The sequence below is a fragment of the Anopheles ziemanni genome, chromosome 2, assembly GCF_943734765.1.
Source record: "Anopheles ziemanni chromosome 2, idAnoZiCoDA_A2_x.2, whole genome shotgun sequence".
Lineage (NCBI taxonomy): Eukaryota > Metazoa > Arthropoda > Insecta > Diptera > Culicidae > Anopheles > Anopheles ziemanni.
In genome coordinates, this window is record NC_080705.1 from 78065283 (window position 1) to 78080344 (window position 15062).

Here is a 15062-nt window from a genome sequence, read left to right on the forward strand (position 1 = left end):
TTGGGTACATTATTGAAAATTGAATCTACCATTCAAGGATTCCCAGACAGTTCCATGTAGGAGAGAGCTGATTGTCTATAAAACTAAAGGGAAACGCGTTTAATGGGAATGCATGACCGACGATGGTCATTACGCCAAAGAACAGAAATGAATTAAAGACTTCATATCAATTAGGGCTATTTCATTCTGAGCCATGCTAATAAGCTAGCTAAATCGGCGGCCACATCCTTACATAATTTTTTTTTACATATTTGCCATAATACAAAAATCCATTTTTATCCTTTTGCTTTCAATGTTAGCTAGTTTGACCAGTTTAATCCTACCTAACTTTGCTTGAAATATTTGAAAAACATTGGGTGTGTAGAAACACATAAATGTTGTGTTATGCGGTATTTATCAAATTGACTAAATTTAAGATTTACTTAAATGTGTGTAGTAATTTTGTCCAATGTTCGTTGTAACAAATTTCCAAAGTTAAATTGAGTCACGGCATGACTTCACGTTCATGTATCTCGCGATGTACGCGATGAACGGCGCAACGCCGCATGAACTGTCGCGATTTTATTCGCCGCGCGCTCATAGTGCATCATCAGCGGTTTGCTTTTCGCGAAGATGATGAATTTATCTCGCGGATGCCACGAACGGCGACCGGGTACGGCATTTCGTGTTGATGCAGGCTGCTTCGGGAAATTCATCCGACCTCGGCGCAACAAGCGACAAAACGAGACGGAGACGAGAATGAAATGGAGAAAACCCGTGGCGAGAGAAATCGAACTCGGAAACTCTCTGTTTTGATTCACCCAACCATTCGTTTTCCCAGCTTCCCTCCCTGGCCGGGTGGGGGGGATGTGTCCAGCTGGTTTAGCTCCACCGCTTTCCACCATTACCCCATCGTCCTCCGGAACGTTCTCAACCGAATGGGACGATTGTTTTGTACTGTCAGCATAAGCATCATCTCTCCAGTCCCGTTGTTGCTCCACTGTTGCTTTCCCTTCGCTTACGGAACATTTAACATCCCACGGCATTGAGAGGCAAGCACACACGAAAACACACAGTGGCACATTTCTGCGAAAGACGATGCATATTCATGTCTATTTTTAGAACCCTTGTAGAATCCCTGCCCCAAACCGTTGTGTCGGTCCGAATAACTTCCACTGTGCATTCGCACGCTGATAAGCGTTCAAATTGATTTTCTGTTTATTTGTTCCATCTTATGCCATCGGCGAAACTCTACCGAACTGCGATGAGTCAGCCCAGCCGGTGGCGGGACATTCGGAAATTGGCAGCAACGTATAATGTTTTAAATGTTGCTTGCACCGGATGCAGTCGACCGCTGCAGAACGCATAATAATTGAAATTAATGCCCCAACCGAATGAAGATGCAATACGATTGGTTTGTTTTCCACTTCACACTGAATTACATTCGAGTAGATTGTTCGTTGGGAAATAAGTTGCTACAGTTTACTACCGCATCGGGATCGCAATGTGCGACGCCAAGCTGCTTACGGTTTGTTTACCAACGCTCGAACATGCGACCATTTCCCGCTCCAATATCCCATTTTATGAGTCCCTTCGTCAGAACTATAAACTGGCGAACGAAGCGGCACGCTGGTGACATGTGTTTTCCACAACAATGTCGTGCCCTTGATATGTCTAGGGTAGTTTTCACATGTTTTCTTTAATAGGCCAAGAGCGCCCGCAACCCGTTCGGCAACGTTTATAAATTGCTAATTCTCGATCTTTTGAAAAGCGGAACATGCACTTAAGACGGGGCAAATAGTTCCCATAGTGATTATTAATTATCTTGCATTTATAAAAGTGTCCCAGAATGAGGGGAGCACCATGTCGGGAAAAGATTTATTGGTGAAAACCATATTTTGGAAGGCGCGGACCGACATTTGGCCCAACTAGGCTGTCGTCATTCGGAAAGAATTTTGATGAAATCGCTAACGAAAGCATATGGAAATGTGTCGCCCTTCAAACATAAATTTAGAAAACGAGCCACATCGAATGGTTTGAATGTATATTTTAACCAGATCATTCTAAACACATCAAAAAACACATTCAAATGAATTTCATCAATCTTTGGTTTCGTTAACCGCACCGTCTCCCGTCGCGTCAAACGATGCACTTGTGTCTAAGCGTCTATAAACAAAACGTTTTACGATCGCTTAATTCTAGATCATTTACGGCAGGGATGTCAAACATGCGGCTCGCAAGAACGTTGGAAGCAGCCCGCGATCTCTGTGAAATAATTCATGGAACGTTTTAAACCTTTAGTATTGGCTTTCGTTTGGATGGCCAAAAAATATTTGACCTGACCTATAGCTGACAAATACTTCAAATAAATTGCAGAAAGACGAACAGAACAAATATATTTTGTTAATTAATGTGTTTTAGCGCGCTGAGGAAAGTGTTTCTTTTTTACCACTGTTGTAACCAACAATAAAGATCGAGTTTTTTTAAATGTGACGTGCAAGCGATGTGACATCAAAGTTCGTGTTATTAATATTCGATCTGAGTTCGATACAAAAATGATCATTAGTTATCCGTGATCTTTGTTTTAATCATTTGTAAAAAACAGTGGCTCAGGATAAAAGGATGTTTCTCTAAAAATCGATAAAATGTATGCGTCTATCTTAATCAAATTTGAATAATTCGGATGACATTTTTTTTATAATTTGCACTTCAGCCAGCTTATATCAACGTCTACTTAAAATTTGTTTTAGAAAGCATTTTTTTTCCTTAGAAACAGTGAGCAGCAAGAACTCCGTCGTAAGCGCTTGTACTATTTGGCGTAATATGGAGTATGACTTTCTTATAGAAATTGTACACTACACTAAGTATTCGCAGTCAGACATACTGAATCATCATATTATGCCTTGTTTTACTGGAAATGGCTCATTTAATGATAGTGTTTATTTCAAGAAAACAACATACAGCTTATGAAAAGTTGGATATTATTCATAGAAAATTTATAAGAGGTAGTATGATACATGAAAAACTTAAAAATTTAAAACATGGTTTATTGTTATGTTAAAAGCCCACTGATAAAACCCTATTTTCATGAATCCAACCAATCAACGCGAGATCAACAGAGTTTGACATCACTGATTTACGCCGTCCAGTTCACCCAGCTCGGACTCCGCCTGGTGCGTCATCATCATTATTAATCATCATAAAATTGGGTGCAGTCGTAAAAATCACTTCCAAATTGATTTCGGCGCTCTACTTTATGGAAACACTCACTTTGGGATCAAAACCGGAAAGCAGTTCTTCCGATCGCCTACGTTTACGACTCGCACTTCATTACGGGACTATGATGCGTCGCCGTGGTGAAGAAACAAAGTTCAAACGCGTCATTTCGTTGCATTTTTAACACTCTATTTTTTTTGTTTATAGTTTCCATGGTAGATTGAAAAGGGAAGTTTGAAACGGTAACCAAGACGATGATTCATCCCAAAAGATCAAACCTCAGCTGGCTGCACGCTGTCCATTGCAGCGTTAATGCAATTGAAACGGAGTTTAACTGCAAGAAAGTTGCAAATATTTGATGGTCGTCCGAACGCTCTACTCACTCAATGGTCAGTTTGTTTGTGCAAAAGGGCTCCAAACCGGATTTGCGAAAGTTCGGGCCCTAAATCGTGGCCAAACGGAGCAGCACAGGAATGGATCGGTCGTTTATTTATTCTAACGCACGGACGGTACCCTTAAGACAAACAAATACAGGCGCAAGGCGGAGCGGTTCTATTTTCCGGTGAAATTCAGTTGAAGTTTTCCTTCAACGAGAGTCGTTGGGAGGGGAAATATAGTGAGGGGGCATAAACAAATAATTCGTCTTACTCGGGCGGCCGTAAAGATTCGAATATGTCTCATGTGGTGTTCTAGGAAGGATTTTTTTTTTAATCTAAACACCTCCCACCGGTTCGGATTAATTAGGTTAGTTTCAATCCTACTTACCGCTTTGCTTCAGGAAAATTCCTAGCTTCACGCAGTCACACCATTTTGAGCAGTCTTGACACAAGCAGTCAAATAGCCGTCCATCTTGCATATAAACAAGATAGTAGCATTCACTTTTCGTTTTAAATTCCTTTTTCTTTTCATGGTTTATAAAAACAGAAACACTTATTTTAAATAAACTCCTTCGTTATTAATCTTTGCTCATTAGCGCACAATCGAATCACACATTCGTGCTAGTTTACCATCTATCAGCAATCCGCTTTTCCAAGGCCTTCCTCGACACCGACGACACGCTTCCTTCGATCAACCCGTTGGAGCCGGTGCTAAATTAAACAACGACACACTCGCCACAACAATCAAACGTCAAACAAACGTCAACCGTTGGAAGTTTCAATTGAAATAAATATGTGCAGCGCTGCTCGGCATGGAGTCACTAATTGCACAATTACTGTGTACGATTTGTTTTATTTATTACAACCCCAAGAACACCGCCAACATTGTTCAGCATGAGAAATCTGTCCTTTGGAGCAACAATCCAAACGCAACTCTTAAACGGCACGTTCGTTTGCTCGGTCATTAGGGGACTGGAGAGCATTTGCATAAACTATCGCACTGGTGGCAATTAGAATCGACTGAGCGTTTCCTTACGCTCGACAGATTAGAGGAAGCTGTGGCGAATGGCAGACGTCAGACATTAGTGGGGCTGGGAAATCATAAATGTGCAACGATGCGGCGTGAGTAGATCAATCGATCGATCGAAATGATTTCATCCGATAAGGCCAAAAAAGGACTTTTCCACTCCTCCGACCAGACCAGCATAAGAATCATATCGTATTCCGGCACATGTTCGCCATGACTTAATGCCCTCGGGGGGTAATATATTTTTCCTATTTTCCCACCCCCCCCCAGAATGACATCGATGATCACGAGAAAACATTTCCTGACACATAAATTCAATTAAAGCCTCCCCTTGCGGTACGAGAAATCGAGCTTCGCCGTAGCCTTGTTTGAGGGGTGATAGAAAAAGGGAGGCAAGAGAATAAAATTATCCTTGAACATTTCCCGTACAGGTGGTCTTTTTGACCACCAATAACATGTTTAATGATTATACCGTTTCCTTTCCTCGTATTCTGAATAACAAATAAAACCCTAGGTTTTTCAACTCGATATTTTCCAACAAGTGGCTTTTCACCCTCGCTCGATTGGACGCTCGTGACTTATTTAGAATTAATTTATTGGAGAGAAATTTGTCGGAACTTTCTCCGTGGGGTGAAAATTCGAATGTCCCACGGGGGTTGAAAAAGAGAATTCGAAATTTAATGCCATACAATTGCGTTACAAGTGCAAAGGAATATTTTCCAGCTGAATTATTTCAATAACTCAATTTAATTGTACAGCATTAAACCGTTAAACGAGGGATGACAATTCCTGGAGCTTGAAACAACATTTTAACGATCCGCAAACTTTCTGATTTGAAGAGTCCTTACTGGTGGTCAGCCCGCTAACGTATACTTCACTCGAGGGTACATTAATTTTCATACTCCGCCGGAAGTAGTCGACTGAGGCTTCCTGTAATTGAATTTAACTTTAAACTCCACCCATCGCATCACGCTTCCCTCAGTCCTCGTCACGACCTGCACCGTGGAAACCGTTACACAGCTTCAGTTTCGTCTTTCATTTACACCGGACATACCGGGCCGGCTCTTTTCCGCACCGGCGACGTTGGGCGGTTTATTTTTTGAAAACTTTATCATGCCATCATCCGAGCGCTGGATAAATCACCACCAATAAATCATGATGAGTTATGGCTCCGGTCGAAAAGCGACGCTTGATATCGTCGTGCCTCGTTGAAAGTACCTGAAGTAACACAATTTTTTGTTTGATCCACAAAGCATCAAATTTACCTTTCGCAAACTTTGGCCTTCCCTCCCCCTCTCCTTTTAATGGTATCTTTTTCATAATTTTAAACCAACTGCATCCGGTTGCATATCAAAATTGTGGCGCTGGAAGATAATCTTCCGTGCGGTGGTAGAACGGAAGGCACAAACGGCTTGTTTCTCAAAGAACGGAAAATATGCCAAGAAGCATACGGTGGGCGAACTTTGTAAAAGAGAAAGAGAGGGGGAAAAAAGAAAGGTGTAAGACTATCCCATCGCTTGCAATCAGAAAAAGGCTACTGGTGGGTAAAAAAAGAGATTGAACGGTGGACAAACGCTTGCCAAAAGCCGCACCCAATTACCACCCTCCGGCTGCCACGTTGACCTCAACCGGAACCAGCAAATGGCGGGTAAGTAGCGTAAAAAAAAAGAAACACAACCATTCCCCAAGATCAAGAGAAGCACCGAATGGGATAGCGAATAATTATCGGCTTTATTTATCGCGCTGCGCCACGCTCACCGAGGGGTAGATCATAACTCGGACGTATCGATTGCAAACGGAATCGACGAGGACCTCCGCGGGGTGGATCGATGGAGGAGGGCCAGATGCAATCTTAAGTGCCGCATTGTTTGGAACAATCGATCCCGGGACCCTGGCCGATCTAAACAGGCGTAACGGAATCGCACCGAAGCCCACCCCACCGAAGGGTTTGTCTATGCCGGTGCATTCGATGCATTCGGTGTACTTTTATCGCCTACGCCGGGCGCTGGGACGGTGAAGGATAGACGCTGACGTTTTGCAGTGGACAGCAGAGGCCGCAGCGGGTCCGTGGACCAAATCAATCGACACACCGACGGGCGCTGGCCGAAACGTGGGGAAGGGGGTGGGAATGTGTTTGTGGAACGGTCCTGCGCAAAGGTTAAGAGGAGCGGGCTAACGGATGATTGATCGATGGACGCGAAAACTGCCATGTTTCAGTAGTTCATTATAGCGTGAAACCTATTGAGCACAAGGAGGTTGGTCGGGTTCAGTTTAAATTTGCGTTGGTAGTATCTTAAAGTGTTGATGAAAAAGGCGAAATAGGTCGTTCCTACAAAAAACCAATAAAAAAACGTTATCGTTCCTTATTACCGAAAAGTTAGAAGCAAAAGAACATTAAATCAATGAATAACTCCAAGTATAAATCAACCTTTTTTGGTAGACAGAGATGTAACAACTCTTACATACACTTGGAAAGTAATAAAATTTAGTAATTTTTCATTTGTAACTATCATAAAATCAACTGGGAAACAGAAAAACAATGAATGAGGAAATGACTATAAAGTTAAATAAACCTCAGTTATAAACCGATACATGATAGTTTTTACATTCCCATGTTGGCAAAGAAAGAAAGAAATAAGTGCAAACATTTAAAAACAAAAGTAAATTTTATAACAAAAAGTTGCAAACAAAAAAACGTTAAATCAATTAGTATGTGCTAACCCAAAAAAACTCTAAAAATGTTTATAGAAGGATAACAACTAATATATTCTAACATAGAGGCTGAGCATGTCATTTAAAAAAAAAGAAATTTTTCTTTTTTTCTTATCATGTTAAAACAGAACTGCAACAACCCTGACATCCAATGCTATTATGTAAATAAAATAAAATAAGAAAGAAAACCATACAAAACTCACTCGAAGCTAATTCTCTTAATTGGATGTAGATAAGAAATCATAAAAAAGGTTCACCTCTGCTGGCATAAAACTTGCGCTCGTGCTGGTAAAAGTTCATTGTTTTCGAACAAGATTTTACAGCCCTGTGAAGTGTTCGGTTTCATATTTTCGGAACGGTGTTTGCAAAACATTCTTCAACGCAATGGCGTTCGGCCGCGTGGTGGTAAACTTTTCGGGTTTCAACAACTTTTATCACTTGGAAAAAGGTGCAAGTGGCCCTTACGGGGTCGCATGGAACGGTTCCACGAAGCGGAGGCTCCTAGCATCGACACCGTCAGTTCATCGGGGAAGGTTATAAAAATCGGTGCCAAAAACAAGCCACAATCAATTCGTAACAATCGATCGTAAAAGCTAAATAAAACCCGTCCGCCTTCCCGGGCGCACGATGCTGGTGTGAAAACACTTGTCGCTGCGCCTCGGGAGGATCCTAGGATTCGCTGGAAGAAGCTGTTGAAGGGTTCAGTAAATTTGCCGCTTGATTAGTGCCGTTCGGGTCCGTGCCAAACCTTGAACCCTAGCGTTTTCTAGCGCCGGCAAGAAGTGGCCGCGTTAGATTGGGCCGTTTTGGGCAACGCGTTTTCGATCCCATTTCTCGTCCCGATTGCTATCTTATTCCGAACCGAAGGCGAACGACCAGGTTTTTTTAAGACAACCATAGACAACTGTCTTGTTGGGGGCGCCTCTCTTCCTTTTCCTCCTTCCTTATTGATCGCTTCGTTTGTGGTGAATGGAATGGCAACAATGAAAATGCAAACCACCAACGATCGACCGCTACTAATTGACCTTTTTTTTTTCTTTGGAGACTGTCACTATACACGTCTAGTTCGTGCCGCTCGATCTAACGATCACTGGTTCGGCTCGATTGAGACATAAATTTTTGAACTTTTGACAATTTGCTGCCTTCCGAGCTAATCGGGCGATCGTGCCGTCCGCGGTTGCCCTCCGGAGGCTGCTGTCTGTCGTCGTAAATGACACTTTTGCTCGACTGTTTGACTAACGATCCGTTTAAGACGCACGAATAGCGTCAATGTAGGTCATGTTTCGTGGTCCACATAAAACAAGCACAATGTTATTTAGATTATGGATTAGAATTTAAATTAAAACGAAATCCAATTCATTGCAAATTAATACCCCGTCTCAATGAATTTTACTATTCTACTATTTTACATCTTACTCATTCCCTTTTTGGCGCCATAATCACGTGATCTTTCCTTGTAACGCAAGGTGGGCAGGCGTGAATCACTTCCGGTTCTTGTGAAACTCGAGATGATCCTCAATCCGGCCGACCACGTGCGGATGAGTGTGCGAGTTCATTTGCCAACTGGTTCGGTGTCCGATTCTACGAACCATTCCAATTCATTCATTTGCATACACAAAGTACGCGGGACGTCGTCGTGGCTATAACGGTTACGTCGTCAGCGTCGTTGGGAATTAAAAAGCGAACCAAAACATTGGGAAAAAAAGTTGGCCAATGATGGCGCTAAATCGCGCTCTATTGCGTCATGAAACCAACTCGACACACTGCTGACATCATGATCGTTCGATCCGACGTCTCTTGCCACGAGTTTCGCGTTCGCGATCACCAGAATGAAACTGCAGCTAAAGATCGACGATGGGGGAAGGGAGTTCGAAGTAGATGGACACTGGGTGGGGAGATACGAGCATTTGGTCAGGGTCGGCACTCTTGGGTTGTGTTAAGTCATCGGTTAAAAATTTCTCCTACCAGACTAGATCGGAGCGGTATCGGAGGCGAGAGGCCGAGGGCAGTAGAGGAAAACATTTTCGGGAATCATAAATCTTGCAAAAAACATCCAAAAGAAAACTCGCTCACTTGAGCCGACTGGGCGACGACGTGCTCTATTGACCTACCGTGCAGGCGGAAACGCGTGGAACGGAGCCGATTTGTCCGCTTCGGAAAACGGTTCGCGAGGGAGATGATGGCAGGGGAAAGGCCAAAAAAAAAAACGCACACACAATCCCAATGGACGACACAAATAAATAATAAATTACATTCGCGTCAGTGTCCGTTCTAGATTGAAGATGGCAACGCAAGAAAAAAAAACACACACGCGTTGTTTCTTGTAGACCGACGCAAGAAATGGCGTTTGGTTGTTCTAGTCGCGCTATGCTGTTTGCTTTACATTGCCAACATCGCTTAGAGAAATGGTGGTACACATGTTTCGGGGGAGTTTATTTACCCAAAAAAACACCCCGGCAGGAGGATGGAGATGTTGTTTCAACCCGCTTTATGAAATGGCATCATAGACGCATCCGTGCGTGTACGTGTGGCGGCATTTTATCACTCTATTTGTTTCTCTTCAGTACATTCGATTCGAAATTCCACCTCCAACTACGACGACGACGACGACGCAAACCGCTCGACGCGATGGCCCTATCAAGGCTGTCAACATCATCGATCATAATTATGCGCCCGTCGCCTAACGAGCAAAAGTGGTAATCGAATTAAGTTGGCGCTCCATACATTCACCACCGAATGGTGGCGTTTGGTTATTATTGGCCGCACCAAAATATTTAACATTTTCGGTGGGTATCACGTGCAAGGTTCGGGAATTTGCTACCTTCGTTATCGTGAGCGATTTTATCATATTTAATTATCTCTTGATTTCGTGGAACACACATTATCTAGGCTTGATCTAATCAAAATCATGAGTCAAACTATTTAAACAATATTTTAACTAGATATTTTCAATATAAATATACAAAACTAACTAACCAACAAACGTAGAACAGGTAATTATCTAGTATCTAAAACAAAATCCCTATTTGCATTGCGCTCAAAAGAAGATAAAAAAAGGATACAAGCCCTAGTTTTCATTGCAATTCCCCTTGATAGGCTTAAACGAACTTTAAAACTAAAATCAAAATAGAACCCTCTTAAAATACAAAATCAAACAAAACCAAGAACAATTGTAGCATATACAAAATCAAACAAAAACAAAAGAAAGATGTTCAGATAAGATAATTCCGAAAATTGAAATTCGCTATGTGTAACAAAGCATACTTAACTTAATCAACTCTATAATAAACACCCCACAGAAAATTCGAGAAAATGGTATTTGCCATCAATCAATGTAAATGTTTCGAGTGCAGAAACGGTTCTCCAGCAGACGGAGGAAACTACCATCGAACACGTGATCGGTTCTGGGAAAAAGTCTGTGTAAAAATGTCTATGGTCCACTCTCATTCATCGTTCGTTTGGTTCGTTTTTTACTCACCCAGTCACAACTAAGTCAACATCGTTGCAACCGGACACTAACGCGCGGCGGCCATTGGCAGACACACTTACACGCATTTGGTTGTCCTTCGAAATGCGCCAACCGTTTTTCGAATGATATCATCCCCATCGGCGTTGCAGCGAACACGAAGCGTCGTGATGTTCGGGGCTTGTTTGCTCATGATCGTGAAATTTCCCACTAAAAACATCACAGCATCTGCATTCTAGCGAGCGACACCAGTTAAATAGTCTTTTCTTCGTTTCCTTTTCTTTCCTCACCCCATTCGATACCACCGCTGCGCCGATTCAGCTGCGAATTAGCTTAAGCTATGCGTTTTCCACCGAACCGGGTGGTCGATGCGAAATTTCATCCTCCAGCTCCCTGGTGGCATTAGACATGGCCCGAGATGTTCGCCTGTTTTTCGCGCATGTTCTTACACACTTTTTGCCCTGCTGGCCATTACATTTTTTTCTTCTTGTTGCTTCATGCACTACTTGACAGCATGCGTGTAGAATGTAGCACGCCGTGCGTCGGTCAGTATTTTTCCACCGTATTTTGTAAGTTTATAAATACACCTCCGGGCCCGGGTTTTGGGAAGCGAGTACCAAGCGGGCACACTTGTTTATTTGATTTGTGTTGTACTCGACATTTGAACGTCATTAGTTCGAGGGCAAAACACACACCAAACGCGAATCATTCGATCAACCAATTCGGTTGGAATCTTTGCAATTTTTTTGTTTGTGTTCGGAAAAATGGAGTACACGTTTTATTCGACCGCCCCTGTTGGAGCTTGTTTACAGCCGAGGGTTTCGAAATAGAATTTCTTCAAGGCAAACCGATAACGCAAAAAAGAAAGGAATAAAAATCCTATCGTGACGGAATGCCTCAACGTCGGAAAATATATTATCTCACTCGGATATGGCATCGTGGATTATTCAACAAACCGAAAGGGAATGAAAAAAATCCGTCCGATAATTAACAAACCTGTCTGAGGGAATAAAAGACCTGTCCGACGGGATTTCGAATAAATATGTCACAGATCGCGGGCAACTAGATTTATTTGCAAATCGGGTGCATCATTTGCACCGGGACGGGAAGTGTGAGATTAAAGAAATTTCTGCTGTTGATATATAGAAATATTCCCGTTTGGTGTTTTTGGGTATTTTGTCCTCTCGAAACCAATCTTCGGAGGAGGTGAAATATTTTTAAATAAATTTACAGAAAAATTTGTGTTCTAGAAATAATTGATAATAAACATTCCTTTGCATATAATTACTCGCTTCATGGCATTCTTAACAACTGCCATCATCCAACTCGTAAAGCACACGCGCGCACGCACACCGCCGACAAATTGGACCATCGGTAATCGGCATCAGGAATGCGAATGCTCGAATCATGGCGATATCAATTAAGAAAACATCACCGATTGCCCCGTTGGTGAGCTCATGACACCGTGGCTCATGACTCGGCAATTCAAATGTATCGGTATCGGTGTGTACCGGGCGTGTCGTCGTTGTACGCCCCAGAGCCACCCGCCCCCGAGAGCGCTCTCTTCGGGAGGGGGCGAAGAGTCAAATCAATGAAGATAGGGTTTTGCAGAGAAACCAACCAAAAAGAAAAACAAGTAATTGACGAGAAAATCCAACCATCGAGTGAAAGCACGGGGGATTGCAAAAAGAAAAACAAATGCGAAAACTGCATCGTTCGTGGCACAAAGTAACTCCCTCACACGCCGTCAGCATTATCTTTCGAGTGCAATTATTTAATGAACGCGCCAGAACAGAAGACCCAAACGGCGGCCTGTGGGAGGAGAGCTCACATAAGAGCTCGGAGGCTTAGTATCCATTCGCCGGGTGGCGGCTTGGTTTGGTTTTTCACTGCAACAAACCATTCTGCACACCCTCAATAAACCCCCTCCCTCCCTCCATCCACCAACCGCGCTTGGGGAAATGAATTTATATCTCTTTTTAATAAATTAATTGATCGCACGAGCTCGCGTTCCGTTTTCGCCCCGATCCCGATCCCGAGCCAGTGCTGTGTGTGCTCTAGTTCTGGCTTCTAAACGCGTGAATGACTGCAGCATCAATGGATGGCAGCGTGATGTGATGCTTCCCTCATGGGGACCCCATCTGCAAATGCACTTGCACCAGCCGATATTGCCCACTTTCGACGAGAGAGAGGGATATCATCCAGCTGAAGTGGTCTGGATCATCTTGTTTTTTGTTTGAGCGCTCAATTCTCCAGCTGTTTTTTGCAACGTTTTTAGAATGGATGAAACCGGCTTCCCGGGAGTTGTCCATCGGATTCCGGTTGGCCAATATAAATAATACTGTGCTGGTATGAGGAGAAATTCAAAGAAGCAATTCATATTTATGAGCAGGTCCCAAGTATTGAAAGCATTTAAATGAAAGTGATGTAGTAGAAAGAAAGAGTAGAAGTTATAATATATCATCTTTCGCTTAGATTGCAATTCTATTTTCACTAAAATATATTAATAAAAGTGTCAATTAATTTTTCATAAAAATAATTTTGTCAGAATAAAATGCTACACAAATTGTCACTGCATTAAATCATAACCATTTTGAAACAAACAAATCTGTTCGCTTCAAACAAAAATCTTTCGGATATATTTCACTGAAAACCTATTTGGATTTGTTTAACTTGAACCTTTAATATCAACCTGAAAGAAGTGGAAATCTCTTTTTTCGACGGAAATAGGAAAAACACATTCCGTCTTTTATCCAACTGCCAAGGCAGAATATTTATTTCCCAAGAACGGTCCTCCGTTCCTCGACTCTTGTTCGGTGAAACTCTGCAGATTGCGGTACTTCAACAACATTGTTCTAATGTGTGCTTAAGGTTGCACTCTCTCCTTTTTTTTAGTTTTATTATTATCAGCTTTGCCAACAACACTTCGCGCCAGCTGAAGAGGTTTTCTCTTTGCCCTTTGCCGGTTTCGTAGATTGCATTGCAAAGAGCCAGGCTGTTTGAGGAGGTGCACTTGCTCTTTTTTTTTTCTTGCACCTTCCGATCGTTGGAGAAGATGAAAAACGCACACCGTATCGTGCTTTAATCGAGTGTAGCCCGCAGTAAACGGCAAATGGGGGTACACTTTAATCACACCCTTTCCAGAAAGGTATCGAAACCATAGTTTCGCCGGGAATGTCGTGGCCTGCGAAAGGCGCGCACGATCGTCGGTTGGAAGGAAATGTTTTCGACGATAATTAAGAAGTCACCAGCGCGAGCGTTGGTGGGAAATTGAGCCTTGTGAAAGCCGTACAAAATGAAAAATCAAACTCCCGGTTCCGCGAGGCGCCATTTTTACTCCCACCCGTTGGAAACTATTCTCGGCGTGAAAAGTTTTCCAACCACGACTCGGATGTTCGGTTCCCAGGTTATGATTATGTATGTTCGAGGCAGAATGTGCAACGAGGAAAAGGAAAACCCCTCAAGAAGCCCGTTTTGCAGCCCGTTTATCACGCCGTAATCTATTTCGCTATATTGGATCTATTAAATTCCGTAATCACCGTTTTCCCGACCACTTTCCGGCCCGTTTCACTTTATGGCGTGAAAATGGGCCGCGCTAGGAGTGGATCCCTTTTCTCAGTGCACTTCAAATTGATGGTACATCTTTCCCGGGAAATGTTTGTTGAGGAATGGATAAGCATTTGCTGCACCGTGCGATTCATCAGTTGGGTAGAAAATGAATTTCGTTTTATAATAATCCTCGTCGAACTAAGATAGAGTTTACTGAGTTGGAGGTAAGTTGTTTAGGGTCATAAAAATCTCAAGGATGTGAGAATAAATTATCGTTTTGTATTGCGCCGACACGATGGACGTTTGAAAAGAATATTATTGACACACATTACGCCATAGAAAACACAAGGTTTTACAACGTCTCACCAAACAATTTGTCATCCAGCGATTCGAGGTGTCAGAATCTATGTTTCGCCACGCATAGAATGGCATAGAACTATGCTTAAAAGAACCTCCATTTAGGGATTGAAGCTCGGAGAAATCATCACTTGACGACCCACAGACCGACCCTAGGAATTATTTCCATAAAAGCATCAAATACGAAGAGTGAGAGAAGAACAGAAGAAATCGCCACCACAGTATCATACGCTTTTATCGCAACAGGTTCGACACGTGGTCGTGGTGCAAAAGTGCATTCAACAGAATGCATTTGCATATGCATTCAAACCCGACGACGACAACGACGACGCCAACGACGACGACGACGACGACGATGACGACGACGACGACGACGACG